Here is a 26,056-nt window from a genome sequence, read left to right on the forward strand (position 1 = left end):
AAGAGACAGAAAATGCAGTATTTCCAGCTTTCAAAATCATAGGTAATAAAAACATGACAAGCTACATCTTTCAGTGGAAATTTCTCACTTTTAGAAAGACCTAAAATCTCATTTAATGGTGATTGATTTACTCCTGAATATAAACTACAAGCAAGTTAAGGCCTGAGAGTTTTGGCCAAACAGTGCTTTATATCTCCTATGTAGTTTTTTGCTCTAAAATACTGAACAGGACTTCTGGTTTTGTCTAAAAGTTACCCCCAAAATAAGTCATTTTCTAAGCCTATGCATTTAGCAAGCAGATGATAACTTGCATTTTGCTCTTCAAACCTGTGTCATAAAATGTGACACGGAAACGTAGCCTATATGGTGCACTATGTAAGATGGTGTGCAGGATGGACCACTTTTCCTAAGTCTAGGAAGAATCCATGCTACCACTAAAACCACGCCAATGAGAACTGTGTGCAACTGAACATGATAAAGATGTTAATGGAGAATGGGAGATAGACCATTTTATATAAATTATTCCCAGGCCAAAAGGCTTGGCAGTGATTTATTGATTAAGATGGTATAAAATTAGAAATTAAAAGATCAAAGAGAATAGAGATCAACTGAAGAAAGCAAAGTAGTTGTTCTCAGACTTGAACAAATTACACCGTCGGAATAATGAATTTAGCTCTAAGCTTACTGATATCTAAGGCAAAAATGAAAATAGGTTGTGTTACACAGTTCTCATTTTGTGATAAGGGAAAACATTCAGGCTTATAAAGATACCAATTTTTATTCATTTACTAAAAGTAGGAATTTATCAGATGTGTACTTGCATAATGTTGAATCAATGGCTAAACAGCAGCTACAGCAATAGGTAAATACTTAGAAGTGCTTACTATCTTCCAGACACTTCACCAAGCACCCCACATTTATTATACCATTTAATCATTATAAGAACCTTAGGAAACCCCCACTTATAGATGAGAAAATGGAAACACAAACACATAAAGACTGCCCAGTGGCACAGAGTTAGCAACTGATACACTCAGAGCCATTGGGCTAGCTCCCAAATCCACCCTTTTAAAGATAATCTTTATTTCTGAATATATAAAACTAGCATATTTTCTGAATATTTTATGATGAATATGAGAAAGTAACCCTGGTGTATGGTGATTATGCTTACCAAATATTTTAAGTTCTAAAACCTGTATTTTTTAACACAACACTTGTCTGTGTCACTAAGCAGATATCTAGTAAGGCCACTAGACATCAGGATCAACAAGAGGGATACACAATCCTTGACAGGTGAGATCTGAGGGACAGTATGTATTATGTAATAACATGCGATATAGAAATACTGTTCCAACAGATGGTTCTCCCATTGAGCCTCTGAAACACTTAACAGTAAACTATAAGTCAATGATCACATTTCCTTAGGGGTAATGCCATTCAGGTACTTTGCTTGCTGGTATGCTAACTTACTACTACTACACTAAAACATGGAAAAATTCAATAACTTGCCAACCGTATCCATAACACAATTTCTCTCAATTTTCAGCAACATGGGCCAAGTGCTAGATTTTGGTCAACTCCTAATTGAGCAACTAAAAAATATCTACTCAGTAATTTTCATTGAAGATTCCACATTTCAGGTAGATGCTTTGGAAACCAGGACTGAAGAAGGTGAGATGGAAATTCTGCAGCAAAAGTAAAACTTCTCCTCAATTGGCTGTGGAGTTTGAAACATATGTCCAGTTCTGGACAGAATTTTGGAGGTCACCTCCTGCCCACAGGCAAAACCTATATTCCTCCTTTTGGCCCCAAAGGTAGTACTTACCTTGAAGTTGGTAAAACTTAAACTTAAGGGCCCCTTCTGTCACTGACCCTTTCAGGGCCCTGGTAGGGAATCTGATGCTTTCACTTAGTCTCAGGTTTTTATAAATTTCCTAAGGAAAATACTTTTGTGAGTTTTGCTTTTCCTTAAAGAAAACCCTCCAAATTATATATGCTTCAGACTCCACCAAACCTCGTTATGCCCCTGCCTTCCGCCCTTCAGACTGTGAATCCTCTCAGACTTTTGCAATAGTGATTAGCCAAGACCCTAATGGTACATAGCACAATACAAAAAAAAAAAAAAAACTGCTTCTATTTTCCTTCAGAAAGTTACTTCCATATCAATTCCTTTCATTGTGATTCTCTTCTGCCTCTCCCTGACAGGTGGTAGCAGTTTTAATAAAATTCACAGGATGATAGGAAAGAAATGAATATTAATTTTTCCACAGGCATACAATATAACCTTGTTTTTATGTAAAATTCAACCTTCAAAAGACGGTAAGAGCTGTCTCAATATACTGGGTGTTTGCCTATGGTGAAACTGTAGAATAAGGATGGTCTATAATAATTTTTTTTTAATGTAAAGCCTTAGGAAGAGTTACTCAAATTATAGTACTTCAATCTGATTCAGATATTATGCACAATTTTGTTTTCTTAATTCTTTTTAGCAATTTTAAAGTCAGTCAAAACCATCCAGCTATAGAACACTTGAAATAAGGAAATAATAGTCTTTATCTGCCTTTAGAAAAGCAAATTACTATAGTCCCCCTTCTTGATGAGCAAGTTATATGATACTTTGACTATTTTAAAGAAATAAGATAAAAGTATTTCTCCAGAATCAGATCTTGGATCATCATCTTTTAACTCTAATTTTCAATGATACATGAGAAACTTTAGTTACTGACATGCAGCAATTTCTTATTTAAATCTTGTGCCACCTAAGTAAAAATGTTGACATCAGAGACTTTTTCAAAGCTATATCTATTACCTCCTTTATGTGTATCACAGGGGAACCATCCTTTGAAAAACAGTTCCATATCAAAGCTCTTTTTCTTTCACACATTTCAACCCAATTAGAGACAAGAGAGATGAGCGTTAACAAGACAGTTAATTTTAGAAAATATATGCAAAAGAGCCAAATGTTTTTAATTACTTTAATATTTTCCACATGTAGAACTTTATCTTATTAGGCATTAAAACAATGTCTAAAAAGGAAAACTCAGAGCCATCAGCACTCTATATGAGATTATCAGCTGGACACAAATTAATATTTATGTTCTGAACGTTACTGTATCAACTATCAGCTATTTGTGTAGAGGGTATTATAATAGAACCTTCTCAAGCACAGTTAACCCACATGTTTTTAACAGGTAAATATACAAAGTTCTTACAAGTGTTCTTGGTTATCTTTAAACCATACCAAGAATCAAAGGAAAACATAAGTCAGACCCCTTTGCTCTTTTTAGTTTATAAGGTGGTCTCGAGAGTGGCTCTATTTTTAGAATAAAAAAGAGATAAAGCCTACTCTGTGGTCTCATTACAACACAATTGATTTCGTGGGATCCCAATGTTTACTAATATTGTGAGACAGCCTTAAAAAATCCATAAAGCATTTCTTAGAGCTCAAGGCTAGACAGTAAGCGTGTTACTACAATATGCCAAAATTATTCTCCTAGACCAAAACTTGATAGGAAAGGCCTATTGATACTGTGGAGAAAAAGTCATTAAAATGAGCTCTCTATTTCAATACCCTTAGAAACCATGTCTTTAAAACACTGAATTAATGGAGAAATTACTCGTTTTACATTCAAATGGCCCACGGTGGTATTACCATTCTAAACACAGAAGCTAGAATCTTTGCACTTTTGCATTTCAGATAATTAACAGATCAGTTTTGGGGAAAACAAAAAATTCCCTGCGGAATCTTAGAATTCCAATTAATTGTGAATTTGACATAGGTTATATCAAATTTATATTTGATATCATCAGTAGGCTCAAGTACACAAAATTATTGGGTTGGCCGAAAAGGTCATTCGGAGGCTTCCCTGGTGGCGCAGTGGTTAAGAATCTGCCTGTCAATGCAGGAGACACAGATACAAGCCCCGGTGCAGGAAGATCCCACATGCCACAGAGCAACTAAGCCCATGCACCACAACTGCTGAGCCTGCGCTCTAGAGCCCATGAGCCACAAGTACTGAAGCCCGCGTGCCACAGCTACTGAAGCCCACATGCCACAACTACTGAAGCCCGCAAACCTAAAGCCTGAGCTCCGCAACGAGAAGCCACCATAATGAGAAGCCCACACACTGCAACAAAGAGTAGCAACTAGAGAAAGCCTGCATGCAGCAACGAAGACCCAATGCAGCCAAAAAATAAAATAAAATAAAATAAGTAAATAAATAAAAAGGGAAAAAAAGGTCATTCGGTTTTTCTGTAACACCTTACGGAAAAACTCAAACTTTCTGGCCAACCCAATACAATATAAGCATGCAAATGATCAAGTATGCTAGGAACAAATGATCCTTCACAACAAAACAAATGAAGTCCTATGAGATTTAGCTTTGGACCCACTCTCCACCACTAGCTTGTTAATGAGGACATGGGTGTATGAAAAATAACTAAGAAATTTTTGAAAAAAGTAGTCTAAGCCTTTCCCCTAATTTAGACTGTTAGCATTACTATTTAAATATTTATCCAGCTTCATTTTACTTCCTGGCTGCAGAGCAGTGGTTCTCAAAGTGAGGGCTCTGACCAGCAGCATCAGCATTACTTAAGGACTTGTTAGATTAGCAATGTATACAAATATTAAATCATTATGTTGTATACCTGAAATTAATATCATGTTTTATGTCAATTATATCTCAATTAAAAAAAAACTTTTTAGAAATGCAATTCTCAGGCCCACTCCAGACCTACAGAATCATACACTCTGGAGGTCGGGTCCAGCAATCTGTGTTTTAAAAAGCTTTCCAAGTGATTCAAATGCATGCTAACTTTAGAGCACCACTGCCCTAAAGACTGTAAGATCAAAATTTCCCTATGCCTCATTGAAAAGGTACTCCAATACAGAAAGAAAAAAGGCGTTCCAGAATCCATTCTTATCTGCCTAGAGTTCACATCCTACTTCCCTATATACAGTGTGTCCTAGTATATACTCAATGTCCTCAGCCTAATCCAGGCTTGGGGAACTGATGAACACTTAGTCCAAGAAACTGCAGCAACTGACTGAGTCCAAAGCTCAGATCATTCCACTCAGAGTCATCTTACTACTGTTTCCAGGCTGAAGTTCTTGCTGTTTTGCTGTATTCTTTACTCATTTCCAGCTGCCATCTGAAAAATGTTTGGCATCTGGCTAGGTCTCTCTGCATTCTGACCCTTCTTCAATAGAGCAACTGTATTCAACCACAATGTTCTAACCCTCATAGAACTAGTTTCACTTTGTCTACCCTGACAGGTATTATCAAAAAGAATTAAATAAAATGCGTTGCTGTATTTTTTAAAGAGTATTCTTGAGAATGTTGTTTATGGCATTACACAGGGCCTGTCATACCCCCATCTTAGTAGAAGGAGTAGTATTCTTCAGGGGGACTACTTGTTCGTTGTTTGTATTTTATGTTATCAACCCTGAGTACTGGGTAACTCATGTTTTTTTCTTCATATTTTCTCTTAACATAGAGCTCTTTTTACAGCCTAAGACTATTAAATGTGACAAATTAATACTATGAGTTTGTGTACTAACTGACCCTCGATTACATCTTATTTTTTCTGTTTCAGCCTTACCCTTTTTCTCACTTATTTGTTAAATCCTGATTCACTGCATGTCTTTTTGTTGGTTGTAAATTCTTTTTTAGAATGGAGAAAAGCACAAATTAAGAAATGAAGAAAGGGTGGAGTCAAGACAGCAGTGTGGGAAGATGTGGAGTTAGCATCTCCCCACAACTAGGGCACCTGCTGGCCACTGGTGGGGGACGGATGCCCAAGGAGACGGGAGGAACCCCAGAGGGAACCGGTTGTGAGGGTCCATGGGGGCATAGGAAGGAGGCCGAGAGGAGAACAGGAGAGGCAGGTGGGAGGGGCCCTCCCAGACCCCAGACTGGAGGAGCAGGAAAGGAGAGAAGGGTGTTTGCCCTGCTCACTTGAGCCCAGGAAGCCTGCTGGGCTCCCAGGAGAGGTCCCCTGCCCTCTGGGACCAGGGGTGGGGGGCACGCCTGGGCCCCTTCTGTTCCTTGAGCCTAAGGCCCACCCCCCACAGCCCCCAGGACCTTTCCCGGCCCTGTGGGTCCTGAGCAGTGGCCCCATCCACCCCCCAAACCTCACTCTTGTTTAGGCCCCACCCTCCACAATCAAGGCCTTCCCCCCACATTTTCCCCCCCTCCTCCTCTTTTTTACTCTTGTGGTACTGATGTACCTTCCGCTTGTTGATTCATCTATATTTTTATTTTTACATTCTTTCTAACATGTCTGTTACTTTCCTAGTCTAATTTTCTTACTTTGTTACTGTTTGGTTTTTTTGTTTGTTTTTTTTGTTTGTTTGTTTTTTTGCCACCCCATATGGCTTGCAGGATCCTGGTTCATGAGCCCAGGGTCAGGCAGAAGCTCCTGAAGTGGGAGCTCTGAATCCGAACCACTGGACTAACAGAGAACCTCAGAACCCAGGGAATATTCATCATAGTGAGGTCTCACAGAGTTCCTCATCTCAGCACTAAGACCCAGCTCTACCCAATAGCCTATAAACTCCAGAGGTGGAAGTCTTAGGCCAAACAAGTAGTAAAACAGAAACACAATCCCACTCATAAAAAAAAAAAGAGAGATGGCAAAAAAATATGTCACAGATGAAGGAGCAAGGTAAAAACCTACAAGACCAAATAAATGATGAGGAAATAGGAAACCTACCTGAAAAAGAATTCAGAGTAATGACAGCAAAGATGATCCAGAATCTCGAAAATAGAATGGAAGCATGAATTGAGAAAATACAAGAAATGTTTAACAAAGATCTAGAAGAACTAAAAAACAAACAAACAGATATAACAACACAATAACTGAAATGAAAAATACACAAGAAGGAATCAATAACAATAACTGAGGCAGAAGAACGAATAAGTAAGCTGGAAGACAAACTGGTGGAAATAACTGTCTAGGAGCAGAATAAAGGAAAAAGAATGAAAAGAATTGAAGGCAATCTCAGAGACCTCTGGTACAACACTAAATGCACCAGCATTCAAATTATAGGGGTCCTAAAAGAAGAACAGGAAAAGAAAGGGTCTGAGAAAATATTTGAAGAGATTAGGGTCAAAAACTTCCCTAACATGGGAAGGGAAATAGTCACCCATGTCCAGTAAGCACACAGAGTCCCATACAGGATAAACCCTAGGAAAACCACACAAAGACACATATTAATCAAACTAACAAAAATTAAATTCAAAGAAAAAATATTAAAAGCAGCAAGGGAAAAACAAAGTGTAACATACAAAGGAATCCCCATAAGGATATCAGCTGATTTTTCAGCAGAAACTCTATAAGCCAGAAGGTAGTGGCACAATATAGTCAAAGTGATGAAAGGAAAAAACCTACAACCAAGATTACTCTACCCAGCAAAGACCTCATTCAGATTCAATGGAGAAGTCAAAAGCTTTTCAGACAAGCAACAGCTAAGAGAATTTAGCACCACCAAACCAGTTTTACAACAAATGCTAAAGAAACTTCTCTAAGTGGGAAACACAAGAGAAGAAAAAGACGCAAAAAAACAAACCTAAAACAATTAAGAAAATAGTAATAGGAACATGCATATAGATAATAACCTTGAATGTAAATGGATTAAATGTCCCAACCAAAAGACACAGACTGGCTGAATGGATACAAAAACAAGACCCATATATATGCTGTCTACAAGAGACCCACTTAAGACCTAGGGACACATACAGACTAAAAGTGAGGGGATGGAAAAAGATATGCCATGCAAATGAAAATCAAAAGAAAGCTGGAGTAGCAATACTTACATCAGATAAAATAGACTTTAAAATAAAGACTGTTACAAGAGACAAAGAAGGACACTACATAATAACCAAAGGATCAATCCAAGAAGAAGATATAACACTTATAAATGTTTATGCACCCAATAGAGGAGCACCTCTCAATACATAAGGCAAATGCTAACAACCATGAAAGGAGAAATCGACAGTAACACAATAATAGTAGGGGACTTTAACACCCCTCTTAAACCAATGCACAGATCATCCAAAATGAAAATAAATAAGGAAACACAAGCTTTAAATGACACAACAGACCAGACAGATCTAACTGATATTTATAGAACATTCCACCCCAAAGTAGCAGAATACACTTTCTTCTCAAGTGCACACAGAACATTCTCCAGGATAGATCACATCTTGGGTCACAAATCAAGCTTTGGAAAATTTAAGAAAATTGAAAGTGTATCAAGCATCTTTTCTGACCACAACACTATGAGATTGGAAATCAATTACAGGAAAAAAACTGTAAAAAATACAAATACATGGAGGCTAAACAGTGCACTACTACATAACCAAGATATCACTGAAGAAATCAAAGAAGAAATAAAAAATACATGGAAACAAGTAACAAAAACATGACAATCCAAAACCTGTGGGACAGAGCAAAAGCAGTTCTAAGAGGGAAGTTTATAGCAATTCAACCTCACCTAAAGAAACAAGACAAATCTCAAATAAACAATTAAACCCTACAGTTAAAATGACTAGAGAAAGAAGAACAAAGAAAACCCAAAGTCAGAAGGAAAGAAATCATAAAGATTAAAGCAGAAATAAATGAAATAGAAATGAAGAAAACAATAGCAAAGATCAATAAAACTAAAAGCTGGTTCTCTGAGAAGATAAACCAAATTGATAAAACATTAGCCAGACTCATCAAGAAAAAAGGGAGAGGACGCAAATCAATAAAATTAGAAATGAAAAAGGAGAAATCACAACTGACACTGCAGAAATACAAAGGGCTATAAGAGACTACTACAAACAACTATATGCCAATAAAACGGACAACCAGGAAGAAATGGACAAATTCTTGGAAAGGTACGATTTTCCAAGACTGCACCAGGAAGAGTAAGAAAATATAAACAGACCTATCACAAGTAATGAAATTGAAACCGTAATTTAAAATCTTCCAACAAACAAAAGTCCAGGACCAGAGGGCTTCACAGGTGAATTCTATCAAACATTTAAAGAATAGCTAACACCCATCCTTCTCAAACTCTTCCAAAAAACTTCAGAGGGTGAAACACGCCCAAATTCATTCTACGAAGCCACCATCACCCTGATACCAAAACTAGGAAAAGATATCACAAGAAAGGAAAATTATAGACCAATATCACTGGTGAATATAGATGCAAAAATCCTGAACAAAATACAAGCACATTAAAAGGATCATACACCATGATCAAGTTTTATCCCAGAGAGGCAAGGATTCTTCAATATACACAAATCAGTCAATGTGATACACCACATTAACAAATTAAGGAATAAAAACCATATGATCATCTCAATAGATGCAGAAAAAGCTTTTGACAAAATTCAACACCCATTTATGACAAAAACTGTGCAGAAGATGGGCATAGAGGAAACCCACCTCAACATAATGAAGGCCATATATGACAAGCCCACAGCAAGCATCATATTCAATGGTGAAAAACTGAAAGCATCTCCAATAAGACCAGCAACAAGATCTTGCCACTCTTATTCAACATAGTTTTGGAAGTCATAGCCACAGCAATCACAGAAGAAAAGGAAATAAAAGGAATACAAAATGGAAAATAAGATGTAACACTGTCACTGTTTGCAGAGGACATGATACTATACATAGAAAATCCTAAAGATGCCACCAGAAAACTAGTAGAACTAATCAATGAATTTGGTAAGGTTGCAGGATACAAAATTAATGCACAGAAATCTCTTGCATTCCTATGCACAAATGATGAAAAATCTGAAAGAGAAATTAAGGAAACACTCCCATTTATCATTGCAACTAAAAGAATAAAATACCCAGAAATAAACCTGCCTAAGGAGGCGAAAGACTTGTACTCAGAAAACTATAAAGCACTGACGAAAGAAATCAAAGATGACATAAACAGATGGAGAGATATACCATGTTCTTGGATTAGAAGAATCAATATTGTGAAAATGACTATACTACCCAAAGCAATCTTCAGAGTCAATGCAATCCCTATCAAACCACCAATTCTTCACAGAATTAGAACAAAAAATCTTACAATTCATATAGAAACACAAAAGACCCCGAACAGCCAAAGCCATCTTGAAAAAGAAAAAGAGAACTGGAGGAATCAGGCTCCCAACTTCAAACTATACCACAAAGCTACAGTAATCAAGACAGTCTGGTACTGGCACAAAGACAGAAATATAGATCAATGGTACATGACAGAATGCCCAGAGATAAACCCACGCACATATGGGCACCTAATTTATGACAAAGGAGGCAAGAACATACAATGGAAAAAAGACAGCCTCTTCAATAAGTGGGGCTGGGAAAACTGGACAGATACATGGAAAAGAACGAAATTAGAACACTACCTAACACCAAACACAAAAATAAACTCCAAATGGATTAAAGACTTAAATGTAAGACCAGACACTATAAAACTTTGAGAGGAAAACATAGGAAAAACACTCTTTGACATAAACCACAGCAAGATCTTTTTTGACTCACTTCCTAGAGTAACAGAAATAAAAACAAAAATTAAAAAATGGGACTTTAACTTAAAAGCTTTTGAACAGCAAAGGAAACCATAAACAAGACAAAAAGACAACCCTCAGAATGGGAGAAGATATTTGCAAATGTAACAACAGACAAAGGATTAATCTCCAAACTACACAAACAGCTCATGGAGCTCAATATAAAAAAAACAAACAATCCAGTTAAAAAATGGGCAGAAGACCTAAATAGACATTTCACCAATGAAGACATACAGATGGCCAAGAGGCATATGAAAAGATGCTCAACATCACTAATTATTAGAGAAATGCAAATCAAAACTACAATGTGGTATCGCCTCACGCTGGTCAGAATGGCCATTATCAAAAAAGCTAGAAACAGTAAATGCTGGAAAGGGTGTGGTGAAAGGGAACCCTCCTCCTACCCCATTCCACTACTGGTGGGAATGTAAATTGATACAACCACTCTGAAAAACAGTATGGAGGTTCCTTAAAAAACTAAAATTAGAACTACCATATGACCCAGCAATCCCACTACTGGGCATATACCCTGAGAAAACCATAATTCAAAGAGTCATGTACTACAATGTTCATTGCAGCACTATTTACAATAGCCAGGACATGGAACCAACCTAAATGTCCATCAACAGACGAATGGATAAAGAAGGTGTGGCACATATATACAATGGAATATTACTCAGCCATACAAGGAAAAGAAATTGAGTTATTTGTAATGAGGTGGATGGACCTAGAGTCTGTTATACAGAAGTGAAGTAAGTCAGAAAGAGAAAAACAAATACAGTATGCTAACACATATATATGGAACCTTAAAAAAAAAATGGTACTGATGAACCTAGTTGCAGGGCAGGAATAAAGAGGTAGACGTAGAGAATGGACTTGATGACATGGGGTGGGAGGGTGAAGCTGGGGCGAAGTGAGAGTAGCATCGACATATATACACTACCAAATGTAAATAGTTGGTTGGTGGGAAGCAGCCCCATAGCACAAGGAGATTGGCTTGGTGCTTTGCAATGACCTAGAGGGGTGGGATAGGGAGGATGGGAGGGAGGCTCAAGAGGGAGGGGATATGGGGACATGTGTATGCATATAGCTGATTCGCTTTGTTGTGCAACAGAAACTAACACGGTATTGTGAAGCAATTATACTCCAATAAAGATCTATTAAAAAAAATGAAGGAAGAAGAAAGCAAGAATCAGGGTGGGAGTGGGAGGTAAGCGGGGAGATTCAGTGAGTAAACAGTCCTGGCTTTACAGTCAGACATACCTGAGTTTAAATTCCATCTCCAGGACTTAACAACTATAGATAGAATCTTGAACACAGTACTTATGCTGGCTCAACTTTCTTCATGGGTAAAATGATATTATCTACCTTGCAGGATTATTACAATTATTATAAATATATGAAAAATTGGTAACAATACTCAGCACAGAATAGGTGGCCATGAGATGTGAGCTACTGTTATTAATGCCTACATGGACAGCCTATTTAAGAGCCCCAACATTCAAGTTCCTTGCCCTTCTCCAAAGGAGTGACCATCAAGAGAAGGTCAATGGCCATGACTTGGACCCTGGCATTGCTCCAACATCATCAGCACTGGAATTCCATCTTCTATCCTCCAACCTCTTTTTATTACTACCTGTGAGCTTGGAGCATGAAGACCCTTGATGTTTTTCAAAGCTTTCCAGGTCCCCAAGGTTTCTACCCCCTTCCTGTTTTCATTTCCTTTCTTACTCAGACTGGACCTCACAACTCAGAACTTCAAATTTCTCACTTGATAATTATCTTTTCTCAAACTTTGTCCTTCTGTTCTGTTGTAGCTGACTGAACAGCCCACCCTGGATTAATCAGTCACCTGTTTTTCCTGCTTTTGAAGGGCAAGTGCCAAGTTCTGGGGAGAGTGGAGCACAGCAGTACCCCCTGGCCAGATATTGGATTTTCAGCTTCAGAAATCTTTTAGCTCACTCATGGCTCTATTCCACACCTCAGTCACCATACACATCACCATTTTCTTTCAGGTCCCATCCCATCCTACCACTTTTATCTGGCACCCTTGCCTCTACTCTGGAATTAAGCTTGCCAACTCTCCAAACTTGGACATGTAGTCATCCTGATCCTCCCTGGTCTGAGATAACACTGTCTCTTCTGTCCAAGGCCAACAGCTACATCTGACTGGCCCTGGACTTCTCTCTTTCTGAATCCCCTTGGACCTTGCTTCAGCCATTAAACTTTCTCTTTCACATTCTTTCAGCTGCTTCCTCTCAGTTTCTCATTCCTCACTGATTAAAAACATTCAGTTGTCTCTCCCGTCCTGAAAGACAAGAGCTCTCAGTTTGAAACTGGCAATCAATCGTTAGGAAAATGTGATGTAAAATTCAAAAGGTTTATATCAATTAAACCGCAAACCCTGGGTTTTCTTTCTTTGTTTTGGCCCAGCTTGTATCTGAGCAGATATGACCTAACAGTAGAATAGGGCTACTGAGGGACCACCCTGAATTTTACTGTAAACCCCAATCCTATCCACAGTGTGTTGGGTGTGGGGGGGATATGTAATACAAGTCGGGCCAATCTGAGTAACTCTTCTGGTTACTGGTACAAAGATCTTAATTCAGTCAGGCCTGGTCTTGAGAAAGAAGGTAATTTTAGAATTCAGTTACTCTGGTTTAGCTATCCTTTCCAAAAACAACTGCAAAGTGGAGAAAAGAATGGAGCAGACATAGGGATAGAAAAAGACACCACACGTGCCTTCCCGATAATTTACTTCCCTTTGCAAGGTCCAGGTTTATAATTGCCTGCCCTTGGGTTCTGTCAGACACCCTGAAGTAAGGCTGGGCTTAAGACAGCCCTAGTTGATAGTTACTACAACCGAAGAGTCCAAGCACTTCTCAATGAAAGAAGCGAGGACTTCACGCTCTCTGTTGCCTCATCCATACTATCCCTTCTGAAACGTCAGGTGAAGGGGACGGGAAGGAACCTGACAATGGTCTAAGAGTACCTTACAGGTGGTATCTAAGTAGAGAGACCCATGAGAGTAATTAAGAGTGAGAATGTGTGGGAAAGGAAGAGTATGATGATATATAAGAAAAAAACAACTTGAAAGCCCACTTAGGAAGCTATGGGGAGAAACAATAAAAAGAAAGTCAGAAGCCCAAATGAGTTTTCTAGTTAAAAAAAAAAAAAAAGTCTGGTGAAGTCCTTGCCAGTTCGTACAAAGCCGTGAAAGCAATACAGCAAGATATTTTTTTCCTTCCATGTGCACATGATGAGAAACCTTACCAGTAAATGCCATAGTACACAACTTAATAACAGCACGTTTTTCAAGACATGTACATGCAGTCTATCCTAGTTTAGAGTTGTTTAAGATCCTTCCCATTTGAAATTAAGTGGAACATTTAAAGCAAAGAACCATAAAATAAAGATCAACTTAAAAAATCTATAAGCAATTACGAATTTCAAAAGAGATCAATATTTAACTACAAAAATATAAAACAAAAATCAACCCAGAGCAGTAGCAAAAAAAAAAAAAAAAAAAAATCCTATTTCCAAGCAGCTCTCAAAAAAATCTCAAACTAAATTAACAAAGCCAACATTGATTCTCTTAACCAGTATTTGCTGCACATCTACTATGGGTACATATACAAAAGCTAAAGATAATTTCAGCACAGTCTTTAAAAATATTATGAATAACTAAGTTACGTTCCAAAAAATCAATGAAGAAATAAATTTAAAACACGGTTAACTTACTCAAAGCATGCTGCTTCTCAATTACTGCAAAGTGTGGAATTCCAGAGACAAAATCTGAGAAAAAGCTTTGTAAGTGGAAACAATGTAAGTGCAATCTCCTACTCCATGAAACAATGTTATTATGTTCCTGAAGAAAGCAACTGATGCCTCTCTTTAGATGGACACCACCTCCACATTTAAACTAACAGTATTAACAACTGCATTCTACATATTATAACACTATCATACATTTCAGGGCTATAATGGATGGCATACAGTTTTGTAATAAAGTTAGTGACAATTGTGGCAAAAGTAGCAATCATCAAAAAGTCATCTTATTTTACTGCAGGAGTGAGTTTACAGAGGGCTGAAAGCAAGGGTGGTTCTCGACAGTCAGGAGATTGAATCAACCAAGCAAAGGACAGCGAATCAACCTCCCCTTATGCCTGAAAGGGAACAGTCCCGACTAAAACCACATGGCACAGCATCAGCTTCTGCTGCATTCCCAGTCAGCTGCTCTGATGATGTCCTCAGCTAAGCTCCTAGCACAATTTAAATATTGATACCTAGGTCCTACTCCACCCCTTTCTCTTTACATTCTTTCCACCGCTTGTCCTTCAATCTTCAGCTCCATAGAGTTCTACCCTGATCTACTTCTCTCTTCATTATGTGGCCCTTCTGTCTCAAAATCTGCAGGCATATTTTTTTAATTAATATGCAGAATCAAGAAAAATGTATGTCAATATCTATATACACAAACACTTGTATGTAATACAGATAACTGTTTAAAATAATACTGTCTTTTACACAGATAATACTTATGCAGAAGAATCAGGTGGCAGAATTTGTTACAGGCTAACACCAACTACAAAAATCTTACACGGTAGTTATTAGACTTATGCATATCCCCTGCATGGCTTGTTAAAACCCAGACTGCTGGAACACAAGCCCAGAGTTTTGGTGTAAGCAGAACTAGACTGAGGCCTAAGAACACACATTTGTAACAAATTCCCAGGTAATAATACTGAAGCTCTTGGATCCACAGACCACGTTGAGAACCTCTGGACTCTGAGTGTCGTCAACATCACTTAATCCTATTATTCTAGTTCAGGTGTTCCTTGGGAAAAGAGTGGTTTTCACAGAAGCTCAGTACCTAATGAGGAGAAAGAACAGTAATGGTTGGGAGGAGGAACAGGATTTACCTGGAGCCACATGGATTATGTCCCTCCTGGGAAAGCCCCCTAAATCCACTTTACATTGTATCTGCTAATTGTCAGGAAGCCTAATGTAAATGCAAAAATGGAAGGTCAACCCAGCAGATTCTTGGAGATTTATTCTCTCAAGTTAGTAAGAATAAACATGGTCTTGGGCTTCCCTGGTGGCACAGTAGTTGAGAGTCCGCCTGCCGATGCAGGGGACAATGGCTCGTGCCCCAGTCCGGGAGGATCCCACATGCCGCGGAGCGGCTGGGCCCGTGAGCCATGGCCACTGAGCCTGCACATCCGGAGCCTGTGCTCCTCAACGGGAGAGGCCACAACAGTGAGAGGCCCGTGTACTGCAAAAAAAAATTTTTTAATTTAAAAAATAAAAATAAATAAAAATAAATAAACACGGTCTTAATAGCCCAAAGGATAGTGGGAGAAGCTTAAACAAAACACTACAAATGTCAGGAAATACTGAATAATGAGCTAGGTGTATCATCAGGGGTTTTGTATGGCAGGTGGCTGTTCTAACACATTTCTGTTAGCTCAAGACCCATGAAGATTTATGTGAATGGAGTCTTAATTTCCTGAGGTTTTTTCATAGGAGTAAATACAGAACCCAGTATCATCAGGTCTCAGTCTAGGTAACACAAAAACAAGTTCTCCCTTTCCTTTCTGTAAGAAATCCAAGAACAGGGGAAATATAATTTGATTCTATAAAACTTTTTTTCCCTTTCTTTTATATCACTATTTAATTTCCTACCTTCTTATTTCCAAAAGCTGGTAGGTAGCTTCTCTACAAAATTCTAACATTAGGTAGTTCATTAGCACTACCACAGGAACATAGCAAACCCTATCATATTTAATTATGCTGTAATCTTCTTAATGGTAAAAAAAAAAAACTATCCATTATTCAAATCTGTGCCAATTATTTCAAAATGAAGTAAAAATGCTACTTAGCTACGATTAATATATATATAATATATATTTTTCCATCCATCCAAGAATCTAAATTTTATAATATAGAAGTCATAGTTACTTTTTCTCTGGAGACAAAACCATATCTTAGAATATTAGAACACACTTTAAGATAGTTTACAAAATGCCAACTATCAAACACAGAAAATATGTTGGGTCATATCTTATTTAAAATGTGAAAAAAACAATTTTTAGATGAACACTTCAGTTGTGCTGGGAGCCTAGAGCTGTCATGTATGAAAAATTTGACTACTGAGGTCCCCATCCTATGAGGAAGTTCAAGTCACTTGAAGAGGCTGTGTGTAGGCACCCCGATTGACAGTCCCAGCTGAGCCCAACCTTGGAGTCATCACAGCCCAGATACAAATGTGAGAGTGAACAGGCCTCCAGATGATTTTAGGGTTCAGCCTTTCAAGTCACCCTTGACTGTAGAATCCTTCCCAGCTGAGGCCCCAGACATCATGGAGCAGAGACAAGGTATCCCTTCTGTGGCCCACCTGAATTCCTGAACCACTGAATCCACAAGCATAACAAACTGGTTTTTGTTTTATATTATTATGGTTGGGTAGGCTCATTAGCAGGAATAGATATTTGGAGCATGCTAGCAGTAACGTTATAGCTGTATTTGATTTAATATAGACCAATTTTGGAAAAAAAAGTGGTAAACACTTAAGAAGAATTAAACTTTAGGGAAGCTATACAAAGAACTACAGAGCACTGTATATTTCTTTTAAAATGTTCATATTTCTATATGCGTTAGGATTACAGAATAGAGCTGAGAAGTTTTTTTCTTAAAAATGCCTGCCTTCTTACATAATATCAAAACCAAAAGATTTTTGTAATCAAAATGTTTCTCCATTATTAAAAATATAGATAAAATAGGTAATTTATCATTACAGAAAATATTTTATCTCCTAGAAATAAAAGTAAAATTCTAGGAATAATCCCAGTGATTCTCACTCTTGTATAATCTCCCCTCTGAGTACAGGTGGGTCCTATGCAGGCGGTGACATATCATTTCTATAATTATTTTATGTTCTATGGCACAGTTGACCTTAAGATATTTTCTAGTGTGCCTAGTAACACCAGTCCTTTAAAAGCAGAAAGTTTTCTCCTGATGGTAGCAGAAGAGGAAGTCATAGGTGAAGTATGAAAAAAAATTTTGATGTTGCTGGTCTGCAGGTGGAGGGGAACATGTAAGAGAGAGTGCAGGTGGCCTCTAGGATCAGAGAGCTACCCCTGGCTGACAGCCAGCAAGGACAGAAGGACCTCAGAACCAAAACAACCCCCATGACCTGAATTCTTCCAACAGAGCTTCCCAGGTAAGAGCTCAGCCTGGCTCAACCTTGAGAGAACCTAATCAGAGAAACCAGTTCAGTCTGCCCAGACTGCTGAGCTACAAAACTGTGAGCTAATAACCTGGTCTCATTTTAAGTAGTGAAGTTTGAGATAATTTGTTAGGCAGCAACTAGCCTTGGATTTTAAATCTACTTTTCAAATGGAATTGATGAGGTTAAAGTTTTAAAGTCTATCCTTTAACTTGCTGTGATTTCTTTAATTAAACTAAGTTAAAAATAAGTTAAATGTTAGTTTCTGACAAAAAAATTCATTATAGTATTCAAAGACATTCCCCTCTATGAAGAAATTCAAAGATAGTCCCCTCTTAGTACACTATGGATCTGAGATTTGGAAAAGTGAAAAAAAAGAGGGATGTGTCTTCTTAACTGAGCATGTCTTTTAAGAACTAGAAGCTTCAGAGTTTGAAACATACTACTTTTCAGAACTCTGCTTCCAAAAAGGAGAGTACAGATCTTATGTTTCAACTTTTTAATCAAAAATTTTTAAGCACATAGAAGAGTAAAATGAATGCTGATATAACTGCTACCTGGATTGAACTTAACCAATGTTCTGTGATAGTTGCTTCATCCCTGTGTTGGTGTGTATCATTCCTTTATTTCTGAACCAAAGTAAGTTGGAGACTACAGGATACTACACCATGCTTCTCCTAAGAACATTCTGGTCATAACCACAATATTATCATCACACAAAAAGTCAATGAAATTCCATTTTGTCTAGTGGCCCATTCATATTTTCAAATTTTCCCATTTGCCCTAAAGTATCTTTCATATATTTTATAACTTTTCTTTTATTATGACTATAACCTAGTCAGAATCCAATCAAGTTTCACACATTGCATTTGGTTGTCTTTTTTGACTCTTTAAATCTACAATTGTTTCCCTAGTTCTCCTGGGTTTTTCTTTTTCTTTTCTTTTTTTTTTTTTTTTTGCAAAGAACTCAGCTTTTTATTGAACGTGCTACTAAAGAGGTTTAGTCAAAAAGACCAAAGCCCATGTCGTCATCAGACTCTTCAGATTCTTCTTTCTTTGCTTCCACTTTCTTCTCCTCAGCTGGGGCAGCAGTGGTGGAGGGCGCAGGACCTCCTGCTGGTGTAGCACCAGCTGCTGGGGCAGGTCCACCTGCCCCCATGTTTCAGATGAGGCTCCTGATGTTGACATTGGCCAAAGCCTTTGCAAACAAGCCTGGCCAGAAAGGTTCAACATTTACACCAGCTGCTTTAATGAGGGCATTGATCTTATCCTCCGTGACCATCACCTCATCGTCGTGCAGGATGAGGGCCGAGTAGATGCAGGCGAGCTCCAAGACGGAGGCCATGGTGCGAGCGAGGGCTAGGCAGTGCCTGCCGGGCGCGGTGCTAGTCGCCAGATGAAGTGAGGGCCTCACCCCAACGCGGCCTTAGCTTCCTCGGAAGGACCGAGCACCTTAGCGGAAGCTGAGGAAAAGGATCTCCTGGGTTTTTCTGATGTAAGTCTTTAAAGAGTCCAGTCCAACTGTCTTGTACAATGTTCTATATTTAGAATTCGGGCAAATTATTTACTTATGTCAATGAATGTGTTCCTCTACCCCTCATATTTCCTGTAAATTGGAAATTAGATTTAGAGTTTAGCTTGGTTTAGATTCCATTTAAGTACTGTGGGCAAGAACATTTCATTGAGGTGCACATCAAGAAGCTCAGGTTACCTACTGCTGGTGATACATATTTTGATGACAAGCATGGGTGCCACAGGAAAGGCCCATTTTAGCCAATAAAAGCAGTCAACAGTTTGCAGAGCAATCTTTGTAAATGTCTTGTTTTCCTACAACCTCTCCAAATGGTTTTTAGCAGCATCGATGACTCTTGATTGAATTAATTGCTACTTTTGGATTTTCAAAATAATCTTATAAACGCTGTAATTCCTCCTAAATGTGTAGTTGGCAGACTACTTTCTTTCTGTTTTTTCTTTTGGGGGTTATGTTTTCATTTTGTTCAATCCTCTCCTTTTTTATTTTCAAGCACAACTACATTCTTACTTTTGAACAGCTTTATTGAGGAATAATATACATACAATTCACCCATTTCAATGGTAAAGCTTGAGTTTGGACAAATGTATATAGTTGTGCAAACATCACCACAGTCAAGATATAGAACATGCCTACCGAACAGTTCCCTCCTGTTCCTGTGCAGTTAATTCCCTCACTTCACCCCCCAGAAGCCACTGATCTAATTTGCATGATTATAGTTTTGCCCTTTTAGAATTTCATTTAATGGAATCATATTACAGTATATAGTCTTTGGTGTCTGGCTTCTTTCACTTTGCAAAATGCTTTTTAGATCCACCCATTCTTCTGCGTGTAAAAAAGAGTTGCTCCATTTTACTGAGTAGAATTTCATTGTATAAATATAGCACAATTTGTTCATCTATTTACCAAGTGATGGACAGTAGGGTTGTTTCTAGTCTGGGGCTATTATGAGTACAGTTGCTATGAACATTCACATACAAGTATTTGTGTGAACATGTGTTTTATTTCTTTCGGGTAGATACTTAAGAATGGAATGGCTGAGCAAGCATAGGTTTAACCTAAAATGTCAGACTGTTTTCCAAAATGATTATACCATTTTCTGAATTATCACCAGCAACGTGTGAGAGTTCCAGTTGTTCTGCACCTTTACCAATACTTTCTATTTTCACTTTTTAAATTTTAGCTGTTTTAATGAGTATAGGGGTATCACTGTAGTTTTTTGTTTGTTTGTTTGTTTGTTTGTTTGTTTGTTTGTTTGTTTTTTTTGCAGTACGCGGGCCTCTCACTGTTGTGGCATCTCCGTGCGGAGCACAGGCTCCGGATGCGCAGGCTCAGCGGCCATGATCATGGGCCCGGCAGCTCCACGGCATGTGGGATCTTCCCGGACTGGGGCACGAACCCATGTCCCCTGCATCGGCAGGCGGACTCCCAACCACTGTGCCACCAGGGAAGCCCTCACTGTAGTTTTTAATTTGCAATTCTCTAATGGTTAGAGACTTGGTACACCTTTTGATGTGCTTACTGGCTATCTTTATATCTTCTTTCCTGATGTGTCTGTTCAGATACTTTGCTCATTTTTTAATTAGGATGAATTTTTATATAAAATAAGAGTTATTTGTATATGCCAGATAGTAAGTCCAATTTATCATTTTTTTCTTTTATGGTAAGAAATATTTGTCTAACCTAAAATTGAAAAAAATTTCTCCAATGTTTTCTTCTAGAAATTTCATAAATCTATGATCCATTTAAAATAAATTTTTGTATACTGATAGAGTTGTTTTTGTATTTGCATATAAATATCCAATTTTACTAGCACCGTTTACTAGCCAGACTATCCTCTCCCCAACTTAACTGCCTGAGGGGTGGAGGCATTTATAAAAAATTAGTAGACATAAAGAAGGTCTCTTTCTGAGTTCTATTCACTGATCTATTTTTCTATCCTAATGTCATTATCACACTGTTTTTACATAAGTAGCTTAAGAAAATCTTGAAATCAGGTACTGTAAGTTCTCTTCAATTTTTCCCAAAATTGTTCTCACTATTCTAGCTTCTTTATATTTCCATTTAAATTTCAGAATTGGCTTATCAATTCCTACCAAAAAAAAAAAAAGCTTGCTGAGTTTTGTTGGTGTCGCACTAAATCTATATATAATCAATTTGAGGAAAATTATCAATTTAATAACAGTCTGATCCATAAAAACGTTCTCTTCATTTAAATCAGTCTTTTTTCTCTCAGCAATGTTGTGTAGTTTACAACGTACAGATCTTGCACATATTTTGTCATACTTATTCCTAAGTATTTCATTTTATGTCATTTGTAGTGCTATTATTGTATATCACTATGTTTAATGCTACTTTCTCAATTTTTAAAATTCAGTGTTACAATATATTATAGACTTCATTTTTTTTTTTTTTTTTTTTTTTTGCTGTACGTGGGCCTCTCACTGTTGTGGCCTTCCCGTTGCAGAGCACAGGCTCCGGACGCGCAGGCCCAGCGGCCATGGCTCACAGGCCCAGCCGCTCCGCGGCATATGGGACCCTCCCGGACCGGGGCACGAACCAGCGTCCCCTGCATCGGCAGGTGGACCCTCAACCACTGCGCCACCAGGGAAGCCCTATGGACTTCATTTTTGATGCTCAAAATTCCAAAATTCTACCACTGAAGTCCTGTCCAGCTGGCTTCTGATTCCTTTTGAGGTGACTTCATTAGACTGAGTGTCTTTTAGGTTAGGTAAGTAAGATTTTCCAAGCTCACCTTGTATCTTCTCTGTGTGAATTCCTTTAACACATCTAATGAACTTAACACTAAAAAAAATTATTGTGAAAGACACCATAATGGCAAGCGCCCTGCTAGGAATGGGATAGAAACTTGAGAGGCTCATAGTTAGGGTGCTGTGTGTGCCCTCATTGTAAAGTTGAGCCAAAGAGGCAGAAATTAGGTAGTCCTATATTGAAAAATCTTTGTATTAAATCAGGCATTTTTCTCCAATAGTCTACTGCCACAATAAACCTACTCAGGTTTGTAAAGGTGAACATCTAAATGCTAATACCTACCTAGTCCAAATATCCATAGTTAAGTTAGATATATCACTAGAATTGGATACAAAGGCGAGTTTTACTAATTAACGTGTTTTCAGGCTTCTAGTAACTGCTTAAATTTGGAAGTCCCCAAAGGAGGGGGGAAGCAAAAAATCCTTATTTTCTTCTGTGAATGTTAGACTAAGAGCAAGGTAATAAATTAACAGTCTCCTATCAATGGTTTCTTACCCAGCACCAGAATATTGGGGCACTGAGGATGTCCAGAGAAAACCATGGCCAGAGGAAGACTGTGCTGTTTCCTCCTCCTACCCCTCCCACCCAATGTGTCTAAGAAACAAGGTCAGGTTTCTGAAATCCAGTCCAGCTCCTTTGCACAACTGCTTATGTGTGGCAATGGGTTGATGAACGGGCAATAAGAAAGGTAGTGTTCGGCTTCCCAGGTGGCGCAGTGGTTGAGAGTCCACCTGCTGATGCAGGGAACACGGGTTCGTGCCCCGGTCTGGGAAGATCCCACATGCCGCGGAGCGGCTGGGCCTGTGAGCCATGGCCACTGAGCCTGCATGTCCGGAGCCTGTGCTCCACAACAGGAGAGGCCACAACAGTGACTGGCCTGCGTACCGCGAAAAAAAAAAGGTAGTGTTTTCCTGGCTTTTTACTAAGTTACACATTGGCAGACCTGACAACTTTTTAATTTTGAAAACCATACCAAAAAAACATACAATTATTTTTTTCATCAAAAAAGGATGGTAAGGGTAAATTAGGAGGCTTAGAGGAAACAAACTACCTCACAGCAAGTGAGCTCAAAAGGAGAGCTTGATGGTTCAACCTACTCTTCCAGTATGAAAAAGGGAAGGTAAATAACCTTGGGGAACTGTAAAGGGTGTCAAGAGTTCAGTCAACTCCCCTGAGTTCTGCTCTAACCCAATCTGGTCAGAACAGGTTCTAACCAGATTGCACTTATCTAAGAACTTAAAAATGACTATAACTCAGCTAGACCACATGTAATCGTATATTTAACATAAATTTAAATCATTTAATTTTATGCATCTTTTAACTCAAAGAGCTCCCAGTTTTACTTGGTTAAATTTTTCCTTCACATTTCTCATGACTATATCCTGGACTCCAACATTTCAAAGGTGATCCTACTGATGAACAATTTAGAGAGTTCTGCCTAGTACAGCTCTCTGCTGAACTCATCCAGGGGAAAGTCACCTCTTTCACTGGCATTCTGTGACAACAAATAAACTGCTAAGTGGGTCTAGATTGCTTTTACATAATCTAAGCCCAATTTGGGGGGAAATATTAAAACCTAATAATTTATAAACCTTCTATCACGAATTCATAATTCATACAAGGAATGTTCTTTTGTTAGTAAAATGTAATATAACTTTGTTTCGATTTTAATCACAGACAATGGCAGACAATAAAGGAACACAAGTTATTACAAGACCAAAGGCAATAAATCTTCAGATTGGTCTTAAAATAGATAAACTGAGGAAGTGGTGATAAAGCACTGTAATCCAATTTTCAGAATCCACAATAAAGTAAGAGCTCTAAGGCATAATAGCCACCATTCACTGCCTCGATGGGTGACAACCAGAGCATCAATTGTTTATTTTTATTACGCTACAAACAACAGCAAAAAATGGCAAAAACAGGGGCTTCCCTGGTGGCACAGTGGTTGAGAGTCCGCCTGCCGATGCAGGGGACACGGGTTCGTGCCCTGGTCCGGGAAGATCCCACATGCCGCTGAGCCTGTGCGTCCGGAGCCTGTGCTCCGCAACGCGAGAGGTCACAACAGTGAGAGGCCTGTGTACCGCAAAAAAAAAAAAAAAAAAAAAAGGCAAAAACAAAACTAGGAACAGTTTTCCACCACTAAGGAGGGAGATATGGTCAAGGCTTACAAAGCACCATATTTGTAATCAACCACCACCCTCCAAAATATCTAAGAGTGCATCAAACTAACTTTTCTGCCTGTTCCTACACTTTTAATCTTAGAATTCCATTTCTCTTTTCAATCTGTTGCCACTGAAATCTGAGCAAAGACTGATTTTGGTCAAACACATTCTATGCTAAAAAAGTCTATAAATCCCAAAGAAAGAAAAATCATGGCAGAGAGAATTTGCCATCCTCTGTAGCACCAGATGGCACAGATAAAGGGATGTTGTGCACTCCAGCTCAGCAAAGAGGTAGTTTTATCACTGTCATTTATACATGCCCCAAAGGTGTGCAATCCAAACTAATATGGAAATTCTTCAATGACAGCTGAGACTGAAATGTTCCATCTGTGTTTAATACAGAGATTACATCCTTTATTCTCCAATGAGAGCCTTTCAGAATATCACTATGCAGTTTTTTTCTTCTGAAAGACAACAGCCTTCTCACTATTTTTTCCCCTACATCTGTTTGCAAGATTGCTTTTAGGAGGATGGGCGTAAGTTTAAGAAAGCCAAGTATTCTTCTGTCTGCAGTTTTAACATCAATTTGAGCATGTAAAAAACTACATACTCATTTTGCTATATATGACAAAATGCTATGGTACAGAAAACTTGCTTACAAAGCAGCAAAACCACGCTATAGAAATTAACCATTTAAAACCCAAGGCATAGCCATCATTTATAAGATATAGACATGAATATACATCTTAATATATATACATATACCGGTGTGTGTGTGTGTGTGTGTGTGTATGTGTGTATTAAACAGCCTGTAACTTGAGGGAAATGACAAGAATAATGATTCATATAAAAAGGAAAAAACAAAAGGAGGAGGAATCAATGATCACTATAGTCAGAACGATATAAATACTAATCTGGTCTTTCAATTTATTTACTCATTTGGAGTGGAAAATAATGCAACGCAAAAATAAAAAATGAATGGTTAACCAAAGGGGTTAAACTGTCTAAAGCAAGTATGTAACAAAGAAAGCAGGTCATTGCTGGATTATAAAAATAATAAGTCATGTAACAGCAACTTTTAAACATGAGACCAAAGCATTTACCAAATGCCTAAATAGTGCTTTGCTGCATGATAAGATGATGACCCTTTCATCCTCTGGAGGCTCATAATTTAATCGTACCTGAAGAAGATAATTTAAGAAACAAAGTTGTAATATATATGTTATTGATATATTAACACTGTGAGACATAGGAGATGTCTGCTAGGTATCACATTTCAAGATTATGCCATAAAAATCACATCTTAAGCATCTGTGAGATGGACAGTCATTTGTAGGTTTATTGCAACAAGAGTTTCAGCTTTATGGAAACAAGAGCCTGGGGGATGGGCCAGTTAGTGCCTCCAGAAGCACAATTTGCCTCTTCTCACTGAGGAGGTAGGCAAGAATCCAAGGAACATGGTGAGAGTTTACAAATCTCTAAGTTCTTTTTCCTGCAAGAGCTGGTTCTGAAAGAAGATCGGGATCAATGTGGAAAAAAAACCTGGCAACCTAGGAGCAAAGTGCTCAGTGTTTATATTTCAATGATCCATGAAAACTGGCAAACAGCAGTCACAAATACACAGTTGCACGGCTACCTAAGACCCAATTAAAACTTTCAGCCTAATGGATTATTTTGCACCATTACCAGCAAATGTTCGTCGAAGGCTTTGTGTCAGGCCTCACTTGGGGACTACATGCAATGAGGCCCTCACCCCATACCCACCAAGACTCTTTACTTAACACATTCTAAATCCCAGATCCTA

At 38.3% G+C, this 26,056-nt stretch overlaps 1 protein-coding gene and 1 pseudogene across 3 annotated transcripts in view; both read right to left on the minus strand.

Moving 5' to 3' along the window:
• The window catches only part of PARD3B (par-3 family cell polarity regulator beta), a 1,067,283-nt gene that overhangs the window by 860,870 nt on the left and 180,357 nt on the right, over positions 1–26,056 (minus strand). The gene's annotated exons all lie outside the window — the stretch shown is intronic.
• LOC132495182 (large ribosomal subunit protein P1-like) lies at positions 18,737–19,144 on the minus strand (annotated as a pseudogene).

The sequence above is a fragment of the Mesoplodon densirostris genome, chromosome 8 (assembly GCF_025265405.1).
Source record: "Mesoplodon densirostris isolate mMesDen1 chromosome 8, mMesDen1 primary haplotype, whole genome shotgun sequence".
In the NCBI taxonomy this organism is placed as follows: domain Eukaryota; kingdom Metazoa; phylum Chordata; class Mammalia; order Artiodactyla; family Ziphiidae; genus Mesoplodon; species Mesoplodon densirostris.